Source organism: Opisthocomus hoazin, chromosome 1, assembly GCF_030867145.1.
Source record: "Opisthocomus hoazin isolate bOpiHoa1 chromosome 1, bOpiHoa1.hap1, whole genome shotgun sequence".
Taxonomy (NCBI): Eukaryota; Metazoa; Chordata; class Aves; order Opisthocomiformes; family Opisthocomidae; genus Opisthocomus; species Opisthocomus hoazin.
This window is the reverse complement of record NC_134414.1, coordinates 26430663-26456998: the sequence shown is the minus strand read 5'-3', so window position 1 is coordinate 26456998 and position 26336 is coordinate 26430663. Positions and strand designations below refer to the sequence as shown.

Below are 26336 nucleotides of genomic sequence, written 5' to 3'. Positions count from 1 at the left end.
AGTGAAAAGAAAAGCTTAAGCATGCAGCTGCTTGGTATAAAATCAGGTAGCTTGTGAGGATTTTAGATTGTTTTGCATTTCTGTGATTTTTCCCCTCAATTACTGGGAACTATTTTTATTAAAAAAATGGAGCCTTGGGGTAACAGAGCTAAACATTTGCAGTCTCCTTTTTGTTTTAAGCAAGTTGTGATGTTGCTCTGGGGTTGTGGTAAGAATTTTGTTAAGAATGTATAGAATTTTCTTGCTGTCATCACAGCAAAACAGACCAAATTGGGTAATTGTGAGGTTATAAATGCGGCAGCTCGGTCTTATATAGAAGTTAATCTTTGCCCAGGCACAGTTAGTTTACTTTGGGATGGAGTGAAAGATGTTGCATTTTGCCTGGCTGTTTTTCCTTCATTCCACAGAGAAGAATGTGGTTTTTATATTTCGTTTCAGAGATTTGTCACGCTTAACCACTGTTTGATGGGCTGTGCAGAATTTTTATGAAGAACACTTCTTTGTAGAGCAAAATGCAATTTGACCAAGGAGTATATCCAATCTATGAACTGACCTGGTTTTATAATATTGTAAATGGTAGTAATAAGTAGTTCTAGACAATGAGGAACAAGGGACTATGACTTGTTCATCTTTTTTCTAGCAATAGAGCACAACGGAAAATGGTGCGTGTTAAAGGAGAACCCGTATGTGTCTGGGTGAAGGGAGGAACCCCCAGTAGTTGCAGGAAGGCAAAGCGGGGCTTTTGGATCAGGTCGCCTGTAGTGGTGTAGTGCCGTCGGGTATTGTTCAGCACAGTGAGGAAAAATGAGTGAAAAGCTACCTACTTCTGCGCTGGTATGTTATTTGCAGTGGGAGTGATTTTGAAGGGTGCTGTGGGCTGTGCTCCCCACCCCGACCCCCAAGACAGCACTGCCACTGCGCGTTCCCATGACCTTCTCCGAAGAGGCTGCACAAGCTCAGTGGAAGGTGTTGGGATGCCAGTGCCGTGCATTCCCGGGAGCTGGCTGGTTGGACAACAGTTGAGAATAAGCACAGTTTAAGTTCAAGTCAGTGTTCCTGTATGTTGACACTTTTATTGACTCTTGCAGTTGCACTCATCATGTAGATATTTTTTTTCTTTGCATGCAATTTTTGCTTGAATCCGAGCTGTCCTCGGCAGACAGCCCTCTCTTAATGCAGTGTCACTTGCAAAATTTTGGCCCTGAAAGGCCAAAGAATACTAGTGATGGAGCAGTTTAAGCGCTTGCCTTCCTGTGGCTTTCTTTGTTCTTCAGATTGCTTCTAATCCTCGTTTCTGAGTACATACATAAGAAAAAGAAAGCTGGTGCAGCAGAGGTTTTTGGCACAACAGAAGCAAATGGAATTTCAAGCAAAGCTAACGGAGGTAAAATGTCGCTGACTTGTGTACTGAAACCAGTTCGCAGAAAGCGGTTTTCTGTGGTTGCAATATTGTGCTTGGATAAGCTGTCATGTTCTGCCACAGGAATGTTGTGTTTGCTTTGAAAAGACCAACCAACCCATGGGTTTTTTTTCTGACACAAAGCAGCATTTCAGAATCTAGGCGTGTCGTGATTTTTCTGGCTGTCAAGATTTGGTTAGCATTTCTGAACAAAGTCTTCACTGAAAAAAAAAATCTTGGCTGGCATCAGTGAGCCTTCTTTGTTGATGCATTTTACTTTGTCATAACATGAATGTGCTTTTCTCTGTGTACCTTGTATTAGTCCCCAGGTGAAACAAGCTGTGTCAGCAACGTACTCATGGCAGTAGAATAGAGCCTATATTGGGGTTTTCTGCGGGTGTGGCGGTGTCATCCGAATCGTTCCCCTAATTGACCTCGCTACCTGCTACACCAGGAAAAGCAAAATAACAACGACAAGAAGAAAACCCACAACCCTCACAAGGCTCTTAAGCTAACCACCTTTTGACTTCAGCATGGTCCTTCCACCGCCTTCAGTGACAGTCTGCGCAGAGCGGTGCATTCAGAGTCCATCTCATGGCTGGGTAGCCTGTGTCTAGAGCAAGTGACATTTCAAGGAGGACACTGGAGATCCATGTGTCCTCCATGATCCATGTGTCCTCCATGATCCTCATGGATAGGGCACTGAATATCTGCAGTAGAGGAAATACTTAAATACGGACTGTATTAAGTCTATCTATATCTACACATTGGAAGTTAAAACTGAGAGGGGGAAAAAAAAATCAGTAACAGCTATTGCCACTTCATGCAGAGCAGGATGCCTTACTGTTACTTCCAAGTTCATGCATTTATTTGCCAATAGCCCACCCTTCCTTGTCTTCTTACCTCTTTTTATTAGATTTGTTCCCCTGCCCCATATCATCGTTTTCTCCTATATTTTTTTTTAATCAAGTTGTTTCAAATTTGTTTGAAACCAGACTGAAATAACTAAGTGAAAGTTGATCGATACCTCACAAGACCGCATAGATCCTAATGTGTTGTATAAACTTCCTGGTGGTATTCAAAGAGTTTGCTATAAAGCCCTTTCTCCTGATCATACAGCTGTAACTGGACCCTTGGTGCAGCACGTGTGCACTGTAGCTGGCATCCGAACCCGTGCCGCTCCTGGGGCTGCCCTGACTGTTAGGTGAAGTAACCTGTTTTTTAAACTTTTAAAAAAACGTTTTCAGTCAAGCTTCTTCCGGAGCAGGTTGACGAGGATTTCTTTCTGTCTGGCTTCTTTTTTCTGTCATTATGTCTTATTTGCTCTAGAGGGGTTTTCTTACCCGTTTATTGTTACTGACAGAAGCTAATGAAGGTTCACCCAGTGAATTAGTAAAATAGTTCTGATTCTGTGCTAGATCTTGCATTTATGTTGATTAAAAATTAGTATTGGTCAATTCCTGGACTATTTTTACAAGTAGTCCATTACTAAGCTATTATTGCTGCTTCTAAGGAAGACTGAAGCTTTAAAAGTAACAGGGTTTTCTGCCTTATACTAAACCAGTATAAAATGCTATTCATTCAGTACTGAATGCCTTCAGAATTTAGGTTCACTTCTTAACTATTCCAGTTCCTTTTAAATGCTAAATGTAAAGCTAATCTCATCTGGATTATATTAGGCTAAAAATACAGATAGTTTTGTGTACTTGTAGATCTGTCATGCATTCCATCTGAATGTCTTAAAAAGGTATGGAAGTTACATCTTAATACACGTTACAAAGCTTTATAAGAATTCAGTGACAACCACCAAATGTGTTTCTTTTTCGAATCACCAGTAAAAAAAGGTATCTTTCTACTTCATCTGAAAAAATAACCACTCTGCATTCCTGTTATCTGGGGGATGGCTCAGCACGCCTGTTCAGCGCTGATATTTTGCTTCCGATACATGTCTGTCCATAGCTGGAAGTGAGACGAGCTGAATTAGGCTTCACCGTATGTACAGCAGCAAATATACCTGTCATGGTGTACTTATACAGCGTGGGAGTGATCCTGTGTAAATAATACTTGCTGTTTTAGTTGTGGGGAGGTTTTTTTCCTGCTTTGAAATCCATTTTGACTGATAGCTGCTGTCTTATCTACTGACTGTGACTCTCCTGCGTTCTGCAGGGAAAATAACTAAATAACTTCCCGGTGAAGCAAAAGTGAAGATGATTCAGTGGTTGTAAAAAGGAGAATCAGCAGCACAGCTCATCTGTGCACTTGACCTGAGCTGTCTTGCCATGTAAGCAGAAAAAGAGAATCTATGGGAAAATTAACACCAAAGTGAGCGGTAATGCAGAATTTTGGGTTACTAGAGTGTGAAATGAAACCGTTACAGTTCTTTCTTCTGCAGTAGGGGTGTGTGCCATCAAACTAGAGAAATGCTGTAGAAGTGTAATGCTTTCGTAAGTTGTATTTTTGAAAAGTTTGAAAGGATGTGAAGCCAGGAAATGTTCATAACTAAGTGTCCTGCTGTTACAAAGCAGCAAAGTTATCTGATGAAGAACTTTTGGGTACATGTTACCTCCTGCAAATGATCATAACCATACGGATTTCACAACAGGTATCATTTTAAGTCTCAAGTTTAGTGAAGGGAACTTACTTCACACAGTAATGTCAACATTGTGCTATGACTTATTTTTTTCCCTTTAAGGGTCAAAGAGGAAAGATTTCTGGTTTAGCTGCGATACTAACTTTGAGGATAAAGAAGATGGTTTGTTCTAAAGTGTTGATATAGGTGAGGCTGTGTATACCTGAAAACCTGCTAAGCAGGTTAAGTTGAAATACAGGAGAGAAGGGATTTCACTACAATGCAAACACACGTGTTAGGAGCAGTTGCTCTCTCATATATGCTATTTTTCAGATGATGTATCACGTGCTGAGTCATACTTAGTCATCCCTACAGCCTGACTGTACAATTGAATCTGCAGCGGTGACTCCATGGGGTGCTTCGTGGGTGTGAGAGTCCTTCTGCCTGCTTCTGCTCCCAAGTCACTGACTTCGTCAGAGCCATGATGATGTGGTTACAGCAAAGCATCCCTTATGGGATTTCTTTGCTAGGGCTCATTTCCTGCTGGTACAAATCTGGTTAGCATTCTACTTGTCATTGGACTTACTTTACATTATATATATATATATAAAAATTAATTTCTCTATATAAATAAATCAGTATAAAAAGAAAAAAACAAAGCCTGTACTTACTCTTTTCTTTCAACAATTTTTTTTGCTCTCCTTTCTTTCTTTCCAGATCTTAACTTAGAAATCCTTCCAGATTTAGCTCTAACGTTCAGTGTTTTTTATGGAAGAATGAAGTTGAAATACAGTATGTAAAGATGTTATAGAAATCTGATCCAGTACAATTTTACCAGCTTAATTATTGTTCAATTCTGTGGTTTTTGCTTTTACTTCTTAGCTGGGGAGTAGCTTTGTTCTTCTGGTGCTGTCAGCAGTTACAGCACTGAGGAGCTTCAATAATGTGTTGTTTAAATAGAAGAGCTGTATAAATATTATTGATTATCAACACTGATTATAGAAAACGTCGTGAACAACCTATGGGTTTTGTTGGGGGAAATTTTCACATAAATCACCACAACAAAAGTTTAGAAAACAGTAAATGAGTGATGGAAAAACAGTAACATTTATAAGACATAAGGAGTTACTTTCTTAATGTTCCAGCTGATGAGTAGGTGTATGTAAATCAACAGACATCAGATTGCTTTTGCTATCATGATATATTTTTCTAGAGGTTAAGGTTTGTTTTTTATTTAATAATAAACTTATTCAGGTTTCCTACTTAAAATTAGCCTGCTTCTCAAATTCAAAATAAAATAGAAGCAATCAAAAAGAGGTGGAATAACCAATCATTTAATCAGATATTGAAACTTATTTGAATATATTTAAATATGTATTTGTTTATAAAATTGCATTTAAATTGATAAAACTCTTTATTGGAAAAAATGCTTTGCTTTAACATGAATTGAAGAGGATTAGGATTTAATAAAGTGAATTACTGTTTTCTGTTTGAGAAGGAAAAATATTTTTCCCCAAGGTTTTGCTTTTAAAACTACCATCTTTCTTCCCAGATGTTCTTGAATACATTCTGCATTGTTTTAAAACAACTCTAATCTTTAATACGATTATCTGTAAACTTCCTCTGTATACTGAGGGATTTTTTCTGATTATCAAATCATTTTTTATATAAATCCTCCTTTTCTTAGTGCACACCGTGAGTCTCTATTGCATGCCTGAGGCAGTGCCCCAAATGAAGCTGACTGACATCAATAATTGATGATTATTCTCTGCGCGCTGGGAAGTGAAATTGAGTCTCCAGTCTCGATTCACGGTTTGTTTCAAGGAGAGGGTAATGAGAGCAGGTGCGGAGAGACACCGGAGAGTGTGCATTGATTTGCAGGGTAAGCGTAGACAAGTTACTGAAGTGTATATGGGATTGAGAAGATAAAATGGTTGGAGCTGATGTTGTCATTGCTTTTAAAGAACTTAGTATCTTTTCCTGGTACCCATACATACACCAAAATGAGAGGAGCTGGGATGCATTAAGAAGAGTGTGGACAGCAGGTCCAGGGAGGTTCTCCTCCCCCTCTACTCTGCTCCAGTGAGGCCCCATCTGGAGTACTGTGTCCAGTTCTGGGCTCTCCAGTTCAAGAAAGATGAGGAGCTACTGGAGAGAGTCCAGCGGAGGGCTACAAGGATGGTGAGGGGACTGGAGCATCTCTCCTATGAGGAAAGGCTGAGGGAGCTGGGCTTGTTCAGCCTGAAGAAGAGAAGGCTGAGAGGGGACCTTATAAATGCCTATAAATACCTTAAGGGAGGGTGTCAGGAGAATGGGTCAGACTCTTTTCAGTGGTGCCCAGCAACAGGACAAGGGGCAATGGGCACAAACTGAAGCAGAGGAAGTTCCATCTGAACGTGAGGAAGATCTTCTCACTCTGAGTGTGATGGAGCCCTGGAACAGGTTGCCCAGGGAGGCTGTGGAGTCTCCTTCTCTGGAGATATTGAAGACCTGCCTGGACAAGGTCCTGTGCAGCCTGCTCTAGGTGACCCTGCTTTGTCAGGGGGGTTGGACTAGATTATCCACAGAGAGGTCCCTTCCAACCCCTAACATTCTGTGATTCTGTGGTTTTCTGTTATCATGGTGGTGATACTTCATTATGCTGGGGCACGGGATAGCACTTAACAGGAGGGAAGAGCCCCTACGTCCCACCGAAGTGTGGCTTGATCTGATTTGCTCTGACTCCATCAGACTCCAGAAACTAAAACTGTACTCTGTATTTGTCATGCACCTGTAACTTTCTTTCAGTGTGTTTTTTTAAAGTGTGAAATCAGGCAACCTAACATTGGAGATGTGCTTTGTGTGTTGCTGGTGCTACTCGATTTTGTGCCCGTCCTTTGCACGGGACTGGGCTGCTGGGGAAAAAAAGCTTGTGAACAGAAACCAGTGGCTGGGTTACAACACAGGTTCAGGAGGGGTGCAGTAACTGGAAGGCAGTAGGTGAGCTAAGAAGCGGCATTTCTTAATTTTTTAAATTAGCTTGCAACCTGAATCATCATGTTTTAACATTGCTACGTGTAATTTTTGACATTGTCTTTTTGAATGACAGCAACAGTTGCAGGAACTATTTCATTAGTAAAATCGTTACTGCTTATGGGGTTTAGAAGGAACTGGCAATACTGCCTGAGTTACAAGACTGCTTAGAGACAGAAGAAAACTTTATTATTCTGTAGAGGAGAAGTAGTCTGCTTGGTTTTTTCTGGAGGACAAAATGATCAGCAAGGATGCAGGTCCAGCGGTGTTGCCCCACTGCAAGTCCTTTCCAGTGCTGGCAGCCTCTCGCTGGTCCAGCTGCCTGGGTTTCCCTGCAAAGCGTTCGCTCTTGGGTATTGTTTTGGCAGGCTGTCTTCAGGCTTTCTGAAGAGAAGACGAAAGAGGCGAATACTCATTTTTTTCAAAACCCGATGTGGAATTTCTTGGCACAGAGCAGGCTGTGCAGACACGTGAGGATTTTTCGCGTTGGAAGTTGTCAGAATCTGTTGTAGGGAAAAAGGTCAGACATGAACACAGGAGCGTGATGTTTCCCAACAGGACTTGCCCCTCCGTCCTCTGGATGCAGGAGTTCAATTGCTGAATGTGGTAGGGGCAAGTAAGAAGTAAGCGAAAGAGGACGCGACTTCAAAGGATGAATCAGTGTGGGGAGAGCTTCCCTTGCTGGCAAAAGCCTGAGTAAGCAGGTGGGGCTGGCAGCGTGCCCTGAAGGTTAACGGAGTCGGTGGCCAAGCCGAGGGGGGAGGCGAAGCCCTCCCTTCTGCCGGGGTTCTCAAGAAAGATGCTCTGAGAAGGCGTCTGGCTGCCGCCTCTCATTTCACCTTGGGTGCTGGGAGGGAGAAGTGGTAGCTAGGACTGAGACAATGCAAGGGTAAAAAACCCAAAACCAAATCAATGTGTGTAGTATCGGTGGCGTTTAGAACTGTGTTGGTTTCTTCGTTGGGCTCCGAGCAGCAGCAAGGCCGGTGTTTCATTTCTTCTGCAGCTTGGCTGTGCGGGCGGGCTCAGAGGCCGCTGTCTGCCCTCCCAACCGCCCAAGCCGAGGTTTTGTGGTGCCTCTGAGGCTGTTCCCGGGTGTCAGCTCTATATTGGAGAAATGCCACCAAATTTTCTTTAGCGCTAATGCAGGAGAGGGCTAGCTGAGCACAGAGGCAGTGATACTGTTAATTTTCCAGGCTGTTGCTATCTTACTCTCAGCTGTCCCTAGACATCCTTACTGTTTTATGTTTCCTCTCTAATGGCATGAGCCAGGATGTCGTCATATCCGAAACCAAATGTACCAGAAAATATAATAAATTAGAGGCAGGCTAGCAGAGTAATTGAAGAATAAACTGAATTTTAAACAACACAAGATTGCATTATGAACTGATTTCTATGCACAAAACGCACCAGAGGAGTGCGACTTCATGCAGATTTACTATTGATGCCAGCATTTCCTAGATTGCTACTGGTAATAAAGAAATGAAAATGGTTTGAACTTCTGAGTTAGTACCACAACGTAAGATTGCAGTGAAGGAGAAGTACCATTCTAGTTAGACTGCAAAGTAATTCTGGAAGCAAAATTTTCTCAGTGCTTTAGTTATTTATTTATTTAAGAGGTTTACATCTGTTTAGCAATTGTGGAGTTTATAAAGCCATAGAGTGAATGCTGACTTTGGCATGGAAAGAACTAAATTTGTCTTCAACTCCTAATGTAATTCTTCTATAAGAAATTACTTACGAAATGTAGCAGTAGAATGGATTCCTCTCATTCAGAAAAATGAGTTTAAGGACGTTTGGTGTCCTTAAGGAATTCTAAGGTTGTTTGCCAGGTCAGTTTTATGGCAGATAGTCTGCATATTTTGTTTGACTAATTTTCTTGTATTTTTTATTAATTAAAAACAGATAACACACATGCATAATAGGTTTACAGAAGAACTCTCTAGCTGTGATACTAGTAGAGGTATAGGGAGATGGCATAAGAAGTTCTGTTTTTGTGAGCTAGAAGTTACCTTGGCTGAGCCCTGGAGCTGAGCATCCGTGTTCTCCTGGTCTGTTGAGATGTGAAATGAGGTGGCGCTAGTCAAAGCCACCCTGAAGGTTGCTCTTACGACTAGAAGCTATGGGAAAGCCTGTGAAATGCAAATAGTCAGCAGCAGGTATTGGCTAAAAGATAACAAATGTTGTTCGGGCTGCTGGATTGAAGAATCTCAGTGGACAGTATGAAAATGGGTGCTGTGCGGAGGCATCATTGTTAAGGTAGTCGAGCTGCTGATGTGCAGAGAAACCTGAAAACCACTTTGGCCGTACTTTATTTTCTATTCACCATAATTTTGAGAATGCGAAGGAAATTTTGTAAGGATGAGATTTTTGGCGACAATGATTCAAGCTCAAGGTAAGACTCCGCCACTTCCAAAGGTGGAAGTATGGCCTCAAGTTGCATCAATGGCCTCAAGTTGTGTCAGGGGAGGTTTAGGTTGCATATTAGGAAAAATTTCTTTACTGAAAGAGTGGTCAGGCATTGGAACAGGCTGTCCAGGGAAGTGGTGGAGTCACCATCCTGGAGGTGTTCAAAAAACGTGTAGAAGTGGCACTTCAGGACATGGTTTAGCAGGCCTGATGGTGTTGGGTTGACGGTTGGACTTTATGATCTAAGAGGTCTTTTCCAACCTTAATGATTCTGTGATTCTAAAATTGTGTTCTCTCTGAAATACCAGTGAATGGAAGGGCTGTTCAGTGGTAGAAATCAAACATAAGTCTTCTTTGGTGGCCGGGAGGGCAGGAAGGCAAAAAAGTAGTATTACTGCACTGAAAGAATTTAGTTTTGTAGTGCTAAGCAGTATGATTTGTTTAAGTGAATACTTTGAAGTTGAAAGGTTTAAGTTGTATTTAAACATGAAATAGGATTGTTTATTTTCATTACTCTTGTAAAATTTAAGTAAGATTCTTTACCAGGAACGGTAATGAAAATACATTTGATTTTTAAACTAATTTTATGAAATGGTGAAAAAGGTAGCTCTTGAGAGTTGAATACTTGAATATAAACATTAAGCTTTAGCATTATTAAACTAACTCATAGTGCTGTAAATACCTTGATTTAAATTACTTCACTGTGCCATGACCTATGGAAGCAGAAATTAATCTAGAAGGTGCAATTAATAAACTACTATTCATCTAGAAGATGCAATTAACAAACTAATTACATCCCCTATGTAATATTTAAAATGAATTATTTTTCTGTATGTGTTTTGATCCCTCGCACCCATCCGGCACCTCCACAGAAGTGGGCTCAGGGATCACCGGGAGGAAGAAGGGAGGGTATCCAGCTGCTGCCTGCCGCCTGGGGAGACAGTAAAGGCCAGTTTCATAAACAAGCTGCAGACCACCATGGGTCTGGCTCGTCGAACTTGTGTAGAAAACTTGGGAGAATTGTGTTACAAAGGAAAAAATAATCTGTGTATCAATGGGGGTAAATAGGCAGCATTTAATCAGTTTAAAAAGAAACAAACTTGAGCAGGTCTTGAGGAAGGTCATCTTAAAGACTGGTATTTCTGTTCTCTTCAATGGTAAGTTCTGATATTTTATGAAAAATTCAGAGCTGAATTTTATCTGAAGTGAAAAATTCAGAACTCTCCTGTGCTACTGAGGACTCCCTGTTCCTTTTCCCCTCTCCTGCATCACAGGTGACTTTTGGTGAGTTACACAAACACCATTTATCTGTGAGAGCTTTTCCTAGTGGGATGTGACACTTGTAAAAAATATTTGTATGATTAAGCCTTTCTCTAGCTGTGGTCAGTCTCTTTTCTAATGCTTGTTACCTAGTTAACCTAGCACATGAAATCTGTGTACTGTGGATGTGCTCTTACTGCAGGTAAGACCCCTGGAGAAACCTCGAGTGCAGTTGTTAGGGAGGAATATGATGGGTAAATGGAGTTGTTTCAAGGAGTCGTGGAGCATCATTTTCTTTCGAAATATATTAGTGGCATGGAAGAAGACAAGCATGTCTGATAAAGTTTATTGCAATTGTAAATGTTAGAAACAGGTCAGCAATATTGAGCGGTGCAGATCGTTTTGGAAGCTGCAGGCAGTTGAATGATATATTACAATTTAACCAATATATTTGCTAGAACATTTGGAACCAGAAAATCTAAACCATTTTCACAGGGTGAATACATCCTGGAAACATGCAGCGGTCATCATGATTAACCATTGGAAAACAGCTCCGTGTTCAGTCCCACAGTAAGATGCCTGAGAGTCTTTTGAGGAAGGATATATAAGGGAGTAGCAACAAGGAGCGCAGAGGTGCTGTTGCCTGGGGTATGGGCACAGGTGGTACCTGGGACCTGCCGGTTTCTGCTGTGAATGCTCTTAAAGAGTTAACACATGCAAGCTGAAAAGACTTTTAAAAGGAAGAAAAAAAAAAGAGTTTTCAAAAATTATTAGACGTTGCTTTATGGTATTTATTCAAGAACCCTTCTTTCCTCATCTAATTGGTAAATAAACCGTAGTGCATAAAAGTAATGGGAGGTTTCATAATTTTAAGGAGATGTTTACATATCCGGTGGCATCGCTGATGGGCAGCTAATACAGCTAGGCAGGCCTGGTAATGGTTTGCTACAGGCTGGGTAAATACCATAAACACTTAAGGGTGGGAAACCCTCAGGAACAGTAAACAGAACTAGCTAATAAGTAAAGATTTCACCGTTGGATGCAAAATTGCAGAAATGTGTCTTTAATATGTACACACAAACTAACCACTTCAGCTAGATCCATCGCACAGTGATGCTGCTGGGATCAGCGCTTAATGGTACAGTTTCTATTAGGGAATGCTTTTTCTGTAGTAGGTGGGCAGGGAACAAATGCTACGTAAAGTCATTGCTGTCATCCCAGGGCTGCTGGCAGTGGGGACAGGTGGGAGCGGGGATCCTGAGGCCGATGTGCAAGGCAACCGCATCCGTCCTTGCATGCCGCTGCTGCTGCGGTGTCGGACCACTGACGTTCATTTTGTGGTGTGTTGTTGAGTCCTGTAAGGAAAGCCCACTAGAAAGTTGATCACCAGACTAAAAGAGATTGCTATGCTTGAAGAATCTCTTCAGTCTGTTATTTTAAATTATGTATGCCCCAAAGCAGGCATAAATGAATGCTCCTAGTGTGTCCATTAGACAGAGAGATGGACAGCTCATAAATTGAGATGTTGCTGTTTCGTGTTCAGTCAAATAGACTGTGATGGCTGTAATGTAGCAGCACAAAGGCATTTTGAGTTCTGTGAATGCAAGAAGGAATATTAATTTCAGCTTTATCCCTGAAAGTCCAGTGGAAAAAAGAGGAAGAGCCTTTCACATATTTTGTTACGTTGTTTTCTTACCATGGTAAAAGCTGCTTCTCTTCAGCATTAATAAAGCATGTAGTAGCTCAAAGGAAGCTTTTCCCATGTGAAGGAAAAGGGTGAGGAACTGCAAAATGAGTTTACAAGATTGTCAACAGAAATATTTCATGAGCTTACAGAGGATCCCTTTGTATGAAAGTGGGAGAACTACAGATATAAACTAAGTCCCTATGTGAGGCGATAGTTTGTTTGAAGTGACATACCAATAAAACTTCTTTTTTTCTCCCAGCTCTTCTGCATTTTTGAAGAGGGCACGGAAAAACCCATCTAAAGAGTTCATAAAGGCTAAGACCTTTATGGTTGTCAGTGATTTTGAGGTTTTTAGGTAAAGGCATTACGTAAGTGGAGTGTACGGTGACTATATCATGGGCAGTACATTGTTCTGTCACACCTTACAAAGTTAAAAATGTCATGAGTTCAAAATGTGTTTCCTCATATTTGTGCATAACGTAGAACAGCACCATTGCTCAGCTACATAAATAGGACATTTTCAATTAGAAAGTGCCATTAGCTTTGTGTGTACTTGCCATTTATGAAATCAGTGGGTGGTTAATTAAATTACTCCTTTGGACTCTTCTGAAGCCTGTGTATTAATTATATTTTAGTGGTGGTGTGCACATTTCTCAACTTTTTAATAAGGGTAAAAGTTGTTTACCTCTTTCTTCTGAAATACGTATTTTTTTCTTGAGGTTAGTATAATATGGGGTTTTGTGGTGGGTTTTTCGTTCTTTCCAAGAAAATCTTATTATTCAGCTGCTCATTGCAATCATGTGGCATGCTTAGTTGAAATAAAATCATAAAATCTTAATTCTCTTGTGGTGCAGTACTGCTAGAACTGTGGAGTCTGTGCGTTAAACCCCATGTTGATGGTGGGAATAGGTTCAACACTCAGGAGGAGAGCATGTGTCCTTCAGCCATTCAGGTCTTTTGAAGACATGGCTCCTGAAGGCAGTTTTGGGGCTCAAATCCAGAATTTTGTTTCAGCCCTTTGGCTGAGCAGGCAGATCCTGGCTATCCTCCTCCCCCTTCATTGGCAGTGAGAGCAGGGCTGGTATTTGGGGGGTCAGAGGGACCCTTGCGGTGGCGGGGCTGGGGAGCCCTTTCGTGTGGCAGGGCGAGGGATCTCCTTTTACTCCCTTCCTTTGCTGTGTGGCGTTTCACCACGCCGTTTCACAGTACAGCTCAGATCCCCATGTGAGAAATCTTGGTATCTTAGCAAATGCCATCTCCAGCTATGACTTTATTTTGATTAATGATACTTGGCGTGCTAAAGGAAGCCCATGTAGGTGTTGTATTGGTGTGTTGCCAAAGGAACACTGTAGTCAGGGTTGGTTTGTATTGGTTCTTGAGATGAAATGGTGTATTACAGGCAAATGCTCAAACCCAAAGAAAATGCCCCTAGCCTAGCATAAATATCATGGACATTGTCATTTTAGTGCCGTTGGAAATGTCTCTAGCAGAGGTCAAAAGTTTCCATAGCACTCTCCAGGTCTCTGAAATACCATTGCAGGTTTTATCTCACCAGGAGGAGCAGAATGGGCCTCGGTTCTGATCAGACATTTTATTTAACTGGTCTGGTGGCCTCACCGAGGGTGATGTCTTGTCTAGGCCATGCAGGTCTCCTATGAACCAGAAGGACATCAGTCCTCTTCACATTGTGCTGTTTATCCAAGCACGTTTGTTTTAAGATCCTGCCAAGCCAAAAAGAATCAAGAAAAGCAGTACTATTTCAGATGGGTAGTTTACTTTGCAATCATGTTTTCTCAAGCAGAGGGAGGTGTAAAGACCACTCTGAAGTCTTCTGAAGCATCCACTGAGACTTCAAACCGAACCCTTCACTGCTGGAGCATGTTGTCTGCTGCTGATTTACGGTGGTGGTTGTAGGTTTAGGGTTTTTTTTCATCCACTTCATGTAACTGAGTAAGGAAAGGGAGAGGAGGGTGTCTTGAGGGAGATGGTGGTTATCGCATTTAGCTGGCTGTGGACTCTCCTGCGTGTGGTTTGTGTTATGTCCAGTACAATAGGAAAAATAGTACTTTAGTATTCAATTTGAAAATAGAGTTATTGAAGTCCAATATACTGGACTTTATAAAAGCTTCTATGGAAGACAGAGGTTTGTAGTTTACAAGTCTGCAAATATGCACTATATCTAGTATTTAAAAAGCTAGGAAGTTGGTTAATTTGAAAGAAAATCAGAATACTCTTTGGTTTTTGGATTTTTTTTTCCTTCTTTTTTAATTGACAAAAGCAGAGTAATTTCAGGATGTAAAACTGACTTTCTGCACTGAATACCCCTCTAGTATTGAAATACTGAATTATAAAACTATACTGAAATTGAGACTTTTTCAGAAAGTATGGGCAGTTTTCTGAACAGTTTCAACATTTCATTTTAATTTTCTTATTTAAAAAGCAGAATTTTCTTAAACAGAGGAGGGGAGGAAGGAAATATAACGTTATATAATTCTATTTGTTGTTTTTCTTGCAAACATTGTGTTGCTTTATATAATATTCATGGCACATAGCACATGGAGGGCATGACAGAGACTTGAAATGGCCTGTGTGTGTTGCAAAGCCACTATGTATGTGGAGTTACTGTGAGTATTCCTGTGTGTGTGACACCCGAACATGCTCACCGGGTGTGCTTACAAAACTGCGATGTGCTAGATGTAGTAGCACCGTTGCATTATGCATTCATGAGAAATGGCTGGCGACATTTTAGCCTGCGGTTAATTTTAATGTTAGGTTTAGGATTTAAAAAGGACGCAGTGTAAGGGAGCGCCTGCAGATCTTTTACGCTGGCTTCTGCTCCGGTTAGTATTTACTGAGCCACAGCTATTAGGGCTTCACTCGTATTCCTGCAAGGTTAGGTGATTAGGTGAATTTACTGCTTTAAGTGTATCAAACCCCGAGAGCTGCTTTAGTGGTTCTACGAGGGGCTGGTCCTGGTTTAATTACCCACCGGTGAATTAATTTGTGTATACCAGCGTGCCAACAAGCTTTTTTCTTGAAGTTCCCTGTTGTCATGTGATATCCCCTCCTCCAGAACAACAGTGTATTCTTCTTTTGCTTCATGTTGGGCAGGTATGCCTTGCTCCCTCCTCGCCTCTGCTGGGATGGAAGGGTAAGAAATGCAGACTAAAATGGTGATGAAGGGAAGGGGCTGTTGTGCTCTGTGTTGCAGGTTTCGTAACAGATCCTTGGTGCCGGCTGCCGAGGAATCGTACCTGGGTGTTTCCTGGGCTCCGCTCAGCATTTCAAAGATGCTTTTCTTCAGAGGCTGGGCACCGAGTGCTTAATTGCAGGTTAGACCCTGTGACGAGAATTACGCACAAGAAACGAAGGGAATGCTTTCAATTTGTCTGGTTTCAAATGCATGGGCTGTTCTAGCCCGAAGTGTAAAGTGAATCTTGAATTAGCTGGTTTGTGCTTTTTGTTCAGTTTTGGGTTTTTTCATTTCTCTTTCTGGGGGTTTTTCCTAAATTATATGGTTCTCTGATATGTTGTATTTAACAGGTTGATGTTTTGCGAAGTGTTGTGGTCAGGAGTCTAAATTTCACTTGCATGAATACAAAGGCTGTTTCATGTGATTTGCATGTATGCATATGAATTTTTAAAGATTAAAAAAATTTTAGCTTTGCTCAGTTGTAAAATTCAAATTTAAAAACACATTTCATGAATTACAAGAGATTTCTGACACCTTTGTAATCAGAAGGTGAGAAAGAATGAGAAGTGAAATAAAATGAGACATTTATGCTGATACAAGCAGAGGTCAGTGTACGTTCTGGCTGAAATTAAGCCAACATCCTCCTTTCTCAAGGCCATTTGTATTATTTATAAATGCATGAGATGTGTATTGAGAGGGTGGCTGGGAAATAAGCTCTTAAATGCGAAAGCTCTTTGGTCTCCTAGGATACGTGTGTAGTAATAGTTGTACAGTTATCCATGAGGTTTTCCAACTGTCGTCCTAGAAACCCTGATAAACTTCCAGCTCGTCTTCATAACCACCTTGCAAAAAAAGCTTCTCATTTTGTGGGGAGTTGTGCAGTGCATGCAAACTTTAAGTAATACAAGTCTTCTGGTTATGACGTTTTTAAAAATAAAAAGGGATGAAAAAACAAAGCGAGAAATAGAAGATCATTCATGCACTTGTCCCTTCTTTTTACTAAATCTGTTTGCTTTCAGGAGGTTTTGGTAGAAAAACAGAAGTTAAGTCTCTAGTGTGTAAGTATTTTGAAATAAGTGTATTTAATGTTTTCAAGTGGAAATGTTTATCCCAGAAGAATAATTCCTGTTTTGCTGTTTTTCCAGGATTTGGGGAGGAGAAGGAGGGAGAGAGAAAAATGGGAGAGCAAGAAAGGTGTCTGGTCTGGCTGTTAGGGGGCTTTTTAATTGAAGATTTGAAATTGTTGATGAGGTTCAGTGGTTTTGTTTGTGTGTTTTCTTACCCTAAACATGCTGTCTACCATGTTTACAGCAATTATTTGGGACAAGGTTTTATAGCTAGCTCATCGCACGCTTTGACCCCCAGTTGCAGCTAAATAAGAATCTCTGAGCCAGCGCATCCCCTCAGTTGCATTCAAAAGCCTGAAGGGAGTCAGGAGGGCAGTGGAGAACATGGGTCTCCAGCCAGCCAGAGCCCCAGCAGTTCTCCAAATCCAGCAGCCAAAAAAAATCCATCTTCTGTTGCCTATGGGAAAGGTGCAGTGATTTATTTTCATTTACTTAGCAAAAAAAGCCAAGGCTCTTTGCAAACCCTTTTAGCTTTAAATTTACTTCCATTTACTAGTAGGGACTGGCTCATGCTAAAACAACACAACACGCTTTAAAAACAAAATAAACATCAGTTTAGAATTTAACCTTGTGGAAACTGTCATGTTCAGTTAAACCTGTCTGTATGGACAAGCAGTAAATCCAAGTTCATAGAGTTCCCGTTGTGAAGTTCGTACAAGGAAATGTATACACATTACTCCGTTTAGCCAAAGTATGCTCTATTATTGCAGTAGCTTTCGAGAGTGACTTCTTGGTTCTGTGAAAGGATTTACTTCTTCTATCTTAAAATTGTTCAGCTAGGATGGCTTTTTCATTACTTTCCTTTTCCCTGTTTGCTTGACATTCACTCAATATACGGAGGCAGACTAGTTGCCTGGGATTTTATTTCTTATTTCTGTGTTCTCATCCCGTATGACTAATAATAAGAGACATTGTTGCTTGTAGTTGAGTCTACTGCTTTTAAAGTAAGATATCTCCTTTGAATTAAAATCTCATCATGTTCTTCACTGCGCTTCTAGTTTTCAAATTGCACACCAAAAGGACAGGATGAAGGCTTTTAATTACCCTGTGTGCCCACCTCTTGGTTCATTACATTGAAATGATTAGCTTTTTAACTTTCAAAGCTGATGAAAATCAAGGCTATTTTTTTCTTGTACTGTTCTTTACAGAAATGTGGCATTTTGTTTTTCTGACCCAAATGTCTGTCTCTTGCTGGAAACTAATAACCATAGAGCAGATTAATGTTTTGCATGGATTGCTTCATACTTCTCTATATGATATGCTTGATGCAGAAGGGACCCTTCTCAGGATAAAGCGTGCGCTCATTTTCTAGGTATTCCTTCGCTTTTCAGCGACTCTGCCCAGTGGAGATGACTTGTGGCATAGTTTCTGACTCACTAGACCCTGCTCCTGTGAGCCACAGGGCTGCTCTGAACTGGATAGTAAGTTTGAGTCATTTCTTACAAGACCTGTATTTTTATGAACTGGCAGTTTGCAGGTGAGCTTCTGACTAATTCCTTGAATCCCCGTTGTTGCTGGTAGGAGCAGAGAAGCTTGGAAGTATGTTATTTCCAAATAATCTGTCACGTGCTAGTGCCATTGCGTTGAGCTAAACTGGCCTTACCAAAATGGCTGCTGCTGCGTGAAGGGTGGGCAGGCGTCTGCAGCAGCCCTGGGCATTTTGGTGCACCACACTACTCCCCTTTTTATGAAAAAGAGATTATCGTGGGTCTGTGTGGCAAGGTTTTGGTAGCGGGTTGGGGGGCTGCAGGGGTGGCTTCTGTGAGAAGCTGCGGGAAGCGTCCCCCCACGTCTGATAGAGCCAGTGCCAGCCGGCTCCATGATGGACCCGCTGCTGGCCAAGGCTGAGCCCATCAGAGATGGTGGTAGCGCCTCTGGGATGACATAGTTAAGAAGAAAAAAAAACTGCCTAAGGGCGTTTGAAGCTGGACAGAGGAGCGAGAACTGCAGACACCAAGGTCAGTGGGAAAGGAGGGGGTGGAAGTGCTCCAGGCGCCGGAGCAGAGATTCCGCTGCAGTCCGTGATGAAGACCATGGTGAGGCAGGCTGTTCCCCTGCAGCCCATGGAGGTCCACAGTGGAGCAGATCTCCACCTGTAGTCCGTGGAAGGGGCCCCACACCGGAACAGGTGGATGCCTGAAGGAAGCTGTGACCCCGTGGGGAGTCGGCGCTGGAGCAGGCTCCTGTCAGGACCTGCAGACCCGTAGAGAGAGGAGCCCACGCCGGAGCAGGTTTGCTGGCAGGGCTTGTGACCCCATGGGGGACCCACACTGGAGCAGCCTGTTCCTGAAGGACTGCACCTCATGGAAGGGACCCACGCTGGGGCAGTTCGTGAAGAGCTGCAGCCCGTGGGAAGGACTCACTTTGGAGCAGGGGCAGAGTGTGAGGAGTCCTCCCCCTGAGGAGGAAGGAGAGGCAGACACAACGTGTGTTGAACTGACCACAACCCCCATTCCCCATCCCCCTGCACCACTTGAGGGGAGGAGGGAGAGAAAAATTGGGAGTAAAGTTAAGCCTGGGAATGAGGGAGGGGTGGGGAGAAGGCGTTTTTAAGATTTGGGTTTATTTCTTGTTATCCTGGTCTGATTTGATTGGTGATGAATTAAACTCCCTTTTCTCCCCAAGTTCAGTCCGTTTTGTCCGTGACAGTAACTGGTGAGTGATCTCTCCCTGTCCTGATCTCGAGCCTCGAGCCTTTCGTCATGTTTCCTCTCCCCTGTCCAGCTGAGGAGGGGGAGTGATAGAGCGGCTTTGGTGGGCACTTAGAGTCCAGCCAGGCTAAACCGAAATGGAGATTCCTCCCATGGGAATGTGAGTCTTTTATCTCAGAGGCAGCATAATCTTTTGGGTTCCTTTGCACGGCTCCCAGTGCAGTAGGGGTGTTGTCTGTGATGATTTCTGGCTCTTGGACAATATAGCAATTAAAAAAAAAAAGGGTTTATAAAGTTTAAAACATGTTTCATCTAAGTATCTGGCATAAAACATGTGAAAGTGTTTAGCATGGGTTAGGAGTGAAAGAAAAAGTATGGAAAATAAATGAGAGTTTGAATTTTCTGTGTCTGTGAACCTAACCTAACTTGTTGAGAAGTGCTTGGTTTGGGAAAATGAGCATTGTGGTTAGGGAGTGCAAAGAAGATGGGCACTCCTGAGGCTGAATCGTCCGCCTCTTAAAGACCTTTTTTCCAAAAGTGATGCTAATGAAGTAATATCCTTCAAAGCAAGACTGGTATTTTAAGAGCTAGCTCTGAAGGGTTGAATACGTAGAATAAATGAGGAAGTGAAAGTTGTATCATCCCCCACAGATGCAAAATTTCAGTGTGCTGAGAAGAGATTGGACAGGGAGGAGGAGGAGGAGGAGAAGCTTGGCTCCTTCCCAGTGTAGCATGCTTCTGTCAGCCTCTATTGCTGGATCCATTTTGACCACAGATACAGAAAAGTGGTGCCTGAAGTTAGGAATCTGAACGTCCTACCTGGTGGGGCTCCTGAGCGCGTCGCTCCTTTCCCACTCTCCTCCCAAAACGTGGGGAACCAGAATTCCCTGCTGAAGTGAGTAAATATTTTCTATGTGTTTTGCAAATTCATCATTAAGTATCTGAGGACTGAAAAGCATTTTTCTTTCATAATTATAGGCCTTCGGTTTTTTAACAGCTCAGCCTTTGTTTGCTAGGCGAGTGTAGCAGTTGGAGCCCTGATGCCTCCCCACCCCAGCAAACTTCTGACCCTTCCCCCTGTTTGCTTGTAGGACAAGTAGCCTTCTCTGAGCCCCTAACCCTCTTTTACTTTTACTGGACATTTTTATTCTAGTTTATTTCTTTATTTATAGTTATATTACTATATGTGTTACTTATAATTTCTGCATATGGCTACCAGTTTGGTGTTTCACATAGGTGCTACCACTACGTGTCTTTAGTGTCATTCTTTTTCTTTTCTTTTATTTTAATTTGTATTGCTCACTTAGAAGGTAATGATTTTCATTTGTCTGCCTTTGTTTAGAAATCTTATTTTTTTAAACAAAGAGAATGAGACTACCAAGGAAAGCAGCCAGAAATGCTATAACAGCAGTTCAGCTCTCACTCCTCCACATTACTGATTCTGCAAGGGGGAGGTAGAAGATTGCTGCTTGATGTTTAGCCCCTGTCACTCATTTGAGAATACATACCAGGACCTGTTGGCCTGCTGTGTGTAAGCATCTTTGCTAACATTTTCACTTGAATCTTAAAGGATTGTTTTTCAACAGTTCCTGCTGAAATAGCTTCTTTCTGAGAGCATTAACAGGATTCAGGGGGTACAACTGCAGCAGCCAAACTTTGCACCTCGGGCAGATAAATAACAGCATTGTAAAAGCCTCCTGATCTAATAGGTGCTGATTTTTTTAAAAATGTATGTATATATATGTATATTTATATATATTTAAAATGCAGTCAGCCAAGCTTATAGGGAAAGTAATTGAAATAAACAGCTGGAAAACATGGTTAGGGGATAGAGAAATGTTTTAGGAAAAATGTTTGCGGTTTTTTGTTGGTTTTTTTATTCAACAAATGTTGTCTCCGCTCTTTCTTGGTGGCTGTGGAATTACAAGGGATGAAGTGGAAAGTGTGTGATTCCTACAGTTGGACTATTAATGAATGCAGTGCTGTCCTTGCTTCCGTATTCCTTGTCTCTATCAAATCTGCATAAGCAGACTTGACTTTACATAGTCAACTTGAAGTCCACTTCCCTCTCTGAATCCTGTCTGGAGGCCCTGGATCAAGTGTTAGTCTACTGTGTATGTAAAGACCTGTTTACATACAAAATATTTAAATGTTTTGTATTTAAGATAATATTTGTATATTTAACACTACAGCTTCTAGATCTAACATGTTCTCGTTATGTAAATTCTGATGATGCATGGAGTCATGTATTTTTAGTATCTGTGACTAAAGTACATCTATCTGAGGTATGGTACATGTACGTATAGAGAATGTGAGCAGAGGACAGCAATGTAAAGTTTTTATTTTTGGACAAGCATCCTGAAAATAATACGGGGGTATTTTGTACAAATGCAGAAGAGCCTGAGGACGGGTTGTACTCTGCCTTTCCTGTGTGCTCAAAGCTGGGTCAGGCAGCTAGCTCTGAAAATAATCTTTTTACATGGATCAGAAGCAAAGAGCTCCCTGGAAATCAGGTGGAAATTAAGTTATGTACAGCAGCAAAGTGAAATGTCTTCAGCAGGGTTAATGGGGAGAGGCGCAGCCATCACCTTAAAGCATTAAGAATCAAAGAACCTGCCTTTACCGTGGGGTTAATTCAAGTGACAGCTAGCGGATGGCATCCCAGGCAGAGGGAGGGACCGCTGAGGCACGGCAGTGCTTTCACGAGCCACCAGCTTGCCGAGGGGTGACCGGAGCTGGCATGGCTTTCCCAGCTCCAGTGTCGTCGTGCTGGGCTGCAGACCCAGTGGGGTGGTTCGCAGGTGAACCGGTCACTCTGTGTGCTGTACCCTGCTCACGAGCAAGTCGCGTCTCCTACCTGATTTGGCCTGTGCATAGGTAGCCCAATTTAAGCACTCTTTTGACTGTGGGCTTCTTTTTTGGAGAGTCCTGATGTGGTGATATTTGTTCTGTTTCATTAGGGAGAAGATAAGCAGTCTCCAGGCAGGGCAGACTGGTTTAGGGGATTGCCTTAGCTCTTCAAGCAATGCTCCTGAGCTGCTGGGGTGCCCTTTGGCAGGTCAAGACTGGAGGCTGAAGCCACAAGCCTTCTGTCTAGACCCTCATCCGCACTCGTTCTCCCGTACTTTCAGGTTTCTTCCTCTGGCCAGGGGTTGTCGTGGGTTCCTCACAGCTGACGGGTGCTCGCTCCTGTGGAGGACTCTGCCTGCTTTCCTGCAGGGCAAGGACAGCATGTGGCTTATCGTTTACCCGAGACGTCTCTGAAGTGTGTACTCTTGGTTCCATCACACACAGATCTTAGAAATCCTTGTTTTGAGAGAAATTGTTCTTTTTTGTTAGCTTAGTAGAGGGCAGCTTCATTTTTTTTTCATGATGCGGCTGAGGTAAGAACTGCTAAGAAACAAGCTTAGTTTACCTTTCAAAATAGCTTTTCACCATCACTGGGGGTTTGGTTGATGGGGAGAACCAGCTGTAACACGTTACGCAAGGCAGCATACGCCCGAAGGAAGAGACTGGGCTGGTGTTTCTCCCTGAAAATAGTTAGTCCTGCGATTTAACTACCCAGAAAGTTCTTTTATCCTTCTTTCCACCCCCAGCTTCTCTCTGTCATCAAAGCCATTTTGTGATTAATCCAAGTGTTGACTCCCTGAATTTTCTCCGTGCACACCTGTAGGGACGGGCGCTGGTTATATGAAAGAGCAGAAAAAGGGAACATAGCTCACTGCTTCCTTCTTTATGTCTGAATCGCTTCAGCTCTTTAAAATTTGAATTAATCAAATCAAATTGTCTTTGTGCATACGCAGGAATCAGCTACGTTTAATCTATTTAAGTGTTTTCTGTTCATCCACGAAAGTCCCCATTTCAGGGCAAAGTGCACAGGGGAGGGCTTTCCAAGAAGGTTTAGCATCTTGATGGACAGCTTTCTGATGCATTCATCTCTCCAGACAGAAAGGGTGGCACATATGGCGAGGGCTGGTGGACAGATTGCACTGCAGAAAATAACCATGGTAGATAAGCAAATGTTTTACTCTTTCTTGCCTTTCTCCTCTGCTCCGTCACCAAGAAGAAAGCCTCGCTAACTGTCTCCTAGTGGTGGATTTTTGGCTGTTGGGGTGCTTATTTTGCTCCCACTGGATGTAAAAGACCACGCGTTACAAGAGCGGTAGCAAGATACTACTTTCGTTATGTCCTTTGCACTAGGAAGGAAATTTGGCTTTGGCTTTACTGGCAGGTGAGTGTGGGTTATTTTCACTTTCATTTAACTTTGCTTCTTTTTATTTATTTTTTTCACTGCTGCAAAATCCCAGAAGCGATTTAGGAGTTTGAAGGAGGTTTCATGCAGAATTTTTTTATACACTCAGGCCTAGAAGTTGCAAACCTACTCAGTTGTTGGGAGGCCTGGGAGCATCTCGAGCCCTCAGGCACTTGTCCTGCATTCGGTAGTTTCTGCGGTGGGGTGGCTTCTGACACCAAGCAGGGTTAACCCCCAGAAACAGGCCCTTCTCTTTCCACTTAGCAGAAAATTGAATGTAGCCGCAGAAATTGGATCTTCCAAATTGTAAAGGTGGCCACCGCCTCTCTCGTGAAGCAGCCTGGCAGAGAAGGGCGAATGCTTGTGAGCGAGGCTTCAGGTATGGTGGGTAGCAGTGGCTGCCATGCCTGTGGGGAAGATGGTGCAAGTTCAAGTCCTTTCTCCTCGGAGGAGGCCAGGAGAGCGACCCGGCCATCCAAACCTGGGCGGCTCTCATCTGGCTGGGCTTGTGTGTCTTATGTCTTCCTTTTCCATGCTCCTCTTGTTCAGTAGGAGCATGCAAGGTTTAGTCTGTAGATGTGTAGGTGTATCTTCATTAAAGATTCATGCTCTTGTCTCCTTTTCTTCTCTTCTAAGATGACGTGTCGGATGTGGCTCTATATTTGCTATAAAGAATGGGTTTTTCATTGCAGAGACTTCTGTACGGTCACAGTCCTCATCTTCCCTCTCTTGTTCAAGACCGATTTGACTAAAGTAAAGCTATTTTAATCTCCTGGTCCCAAAATAGAAGCCATTCCATTTGTGCCGTAGAAAATGGCTGCAGGATGATCTTTGCATGTTTGAGCAAAACCTTCTGGCCACTTGCTTTATCTTTGGGCACCACATTCTTCTTTTTCCTCTGGTCATCCCCTGGTGTTGAGCAACCCTGGGTTTGAGGTGCTGGTTTTGGGAGACAGGTGTCACCCATCTTCTCTTCTGAGGTCAGATGGTCTTGTGCTTCCCCTCGGTTTCCCCGTTCTTTACATCTCTTGCTTCCCTGGTGCGACGGCTGCTCGGATGCCCTCGGACACCGGTCCCCTCACCTGGCAGCTTCTCACGCGTGCTGCTGTGCTGCAGGGGCCCTGCACGTCGCGGCAGTAATTAAAGCCCGTAGCCCCCTGTTGCCACGGAAACGCAGCACTCCACAAATACTGAACGCAACTTACAGTCCTGTTAATTCTCCCAAACACTCCTTCTTCGCCACATTTAAGCAGGGTTTCATTTCACAGCCTGGAAAAATGCCATACTCCAGAAATACCCAGCAAGGGGAGTGTGCGTGCACGTCTTTTTTAGGATATTGCATGTAGAAACCTGCACCCCTGAGGTGGGGAAGGTAAACCATCACCTATGACCTGTTGCCTTTGCAGTGACGATGCCACGTCAACATCTGGTGTAGGGCTGACACATTGGCTGTGTGGGCATTGCTTTGATGGAGCAAAAAGACAAACACAGAGGCAAAGAAATAATCAGTGGAAAGCTGGTTTTACTGCAAGCCCAGCATTGTCTGGTTGTGGTTCAGTGGAACAAGGTTGCCGTTCAGGCACAATTTTATTTAATTTGAATATAAAAATTCCAGTCATTCTGCTAAATGACTTCAAAAAACACGGAAAAGGGTTGCTTATTGGTACAAAAAAGAAGTGTATTGGATCATTGGCATGCACTGACAGCGTGGCTGCAGATTAGCAGAAATCTGTCCCAGTCTTAATTGTTGTGGTCTGCCCATCTCTCGTAGGTTTTTTCCTGACTTTGAGCTGCCAGATGCCATCTTTTGATAACACTTTCAGTTGCTGGCATTTTCAAAAAGAGGAAGAGTCAAACAGGATGACTGTCTCATAAACTTGGACTAGAATCGAATTGGGGTTTGGTGTTTGAAGACAGTGCAGCCCTCAGATATCGGTATAATTAACATGGATATTGTAAAGTCAATACAAGTTGCTAGTTCTGCTTCACTTGTTTGCTGTATGGCTTTAATATTAAAGCAGAGATTGTATCTAATAAGCTAGGTCACGCTTATTGGAAGATGTGGAATAACACTTTTCCCCTCTAGTGCTGCGCGCCAGCTATCTATTCTCATCATGTTTTTTATTAGCTTCTGCTATCTTTTATTCTTCCACTCAGGCTAGGGCCTGCTTTTGAAACAGTTAGGAATCATCAGCCTGATACTGTAATTCCTGTGAAGGATACTGGGCTGGGAACTAAGATCTGATTTTTAATCAGTTATGATGTGGTTTTAAGCAATGGGTGTAACCACTGTCTAGTTTCCCTCTCCTGGGACTGCTGTGGATCCACTCCTGGCTGCTAAGAGGTCCTGTTCACAGCCCTGGTTTGATCAAGGCAGGGGAATTTGGATACCCCAAGATCCTTCCTAGCTAGCTTGGGTGCTCAGGTAGGAAGAGACAGACTAGATCAACAAACTGGATTGAGGGGCCGAGGCCAGTCGTATGAGGTTCTACAAGGCCAAGTGCCGGTCCTGCCCTGGTGGTGGGTTGACGGTTGGACTTGATGATTTGAGAGGTCTTTTCCAGCCTTAATGAATCTATGATTCTATGAAGTCTCAGTGAGATGATGTTCATTCTGGTGTAGAGAGTTGTTAGCCACAGAACAGAAAGGTCTGCATCCCAGCTGTGTTGGGGTACAGCAGCACTGGAGTCCAGCAAAGGTGCAGGGCTGTCATTCAGCAAAGCGTGTTCTTTTGACCTTCGCTTTTGGTTGAGGAAATTGCATAGGGCAGTAAACAAAAT

General features: G+C 42.7%; 1 protein-coding gene across 3 annotated transcripts in view; it reads left to right on the top strand.

Moving 5' to 3' along the window:
* LNX2 (ligand of numb-protein X 2) overlaps nt 1-26336 on the top strand; it is a 62276-nt gene that overhangs the window by 3251 nt on the left and 32689 nt on the right. The window contains exon 1 of one of the 3 annotated variants that reach the window (XM_075419838.1): nt 15539-15665. The exons of 1 other annotated variant lie outside the window; for it this stretch is intronic. The gene's annotated coding sequence lies outside the window, so the exon portion shown is untranslated. Of the gene's footprint in view, nt 1-15538; nt 15666-20054; nt 20200-26336 lie in introns of those variants that run through there. One more of the 3 variants, XM_075419831.1, reaches the window with a different exon arrangement.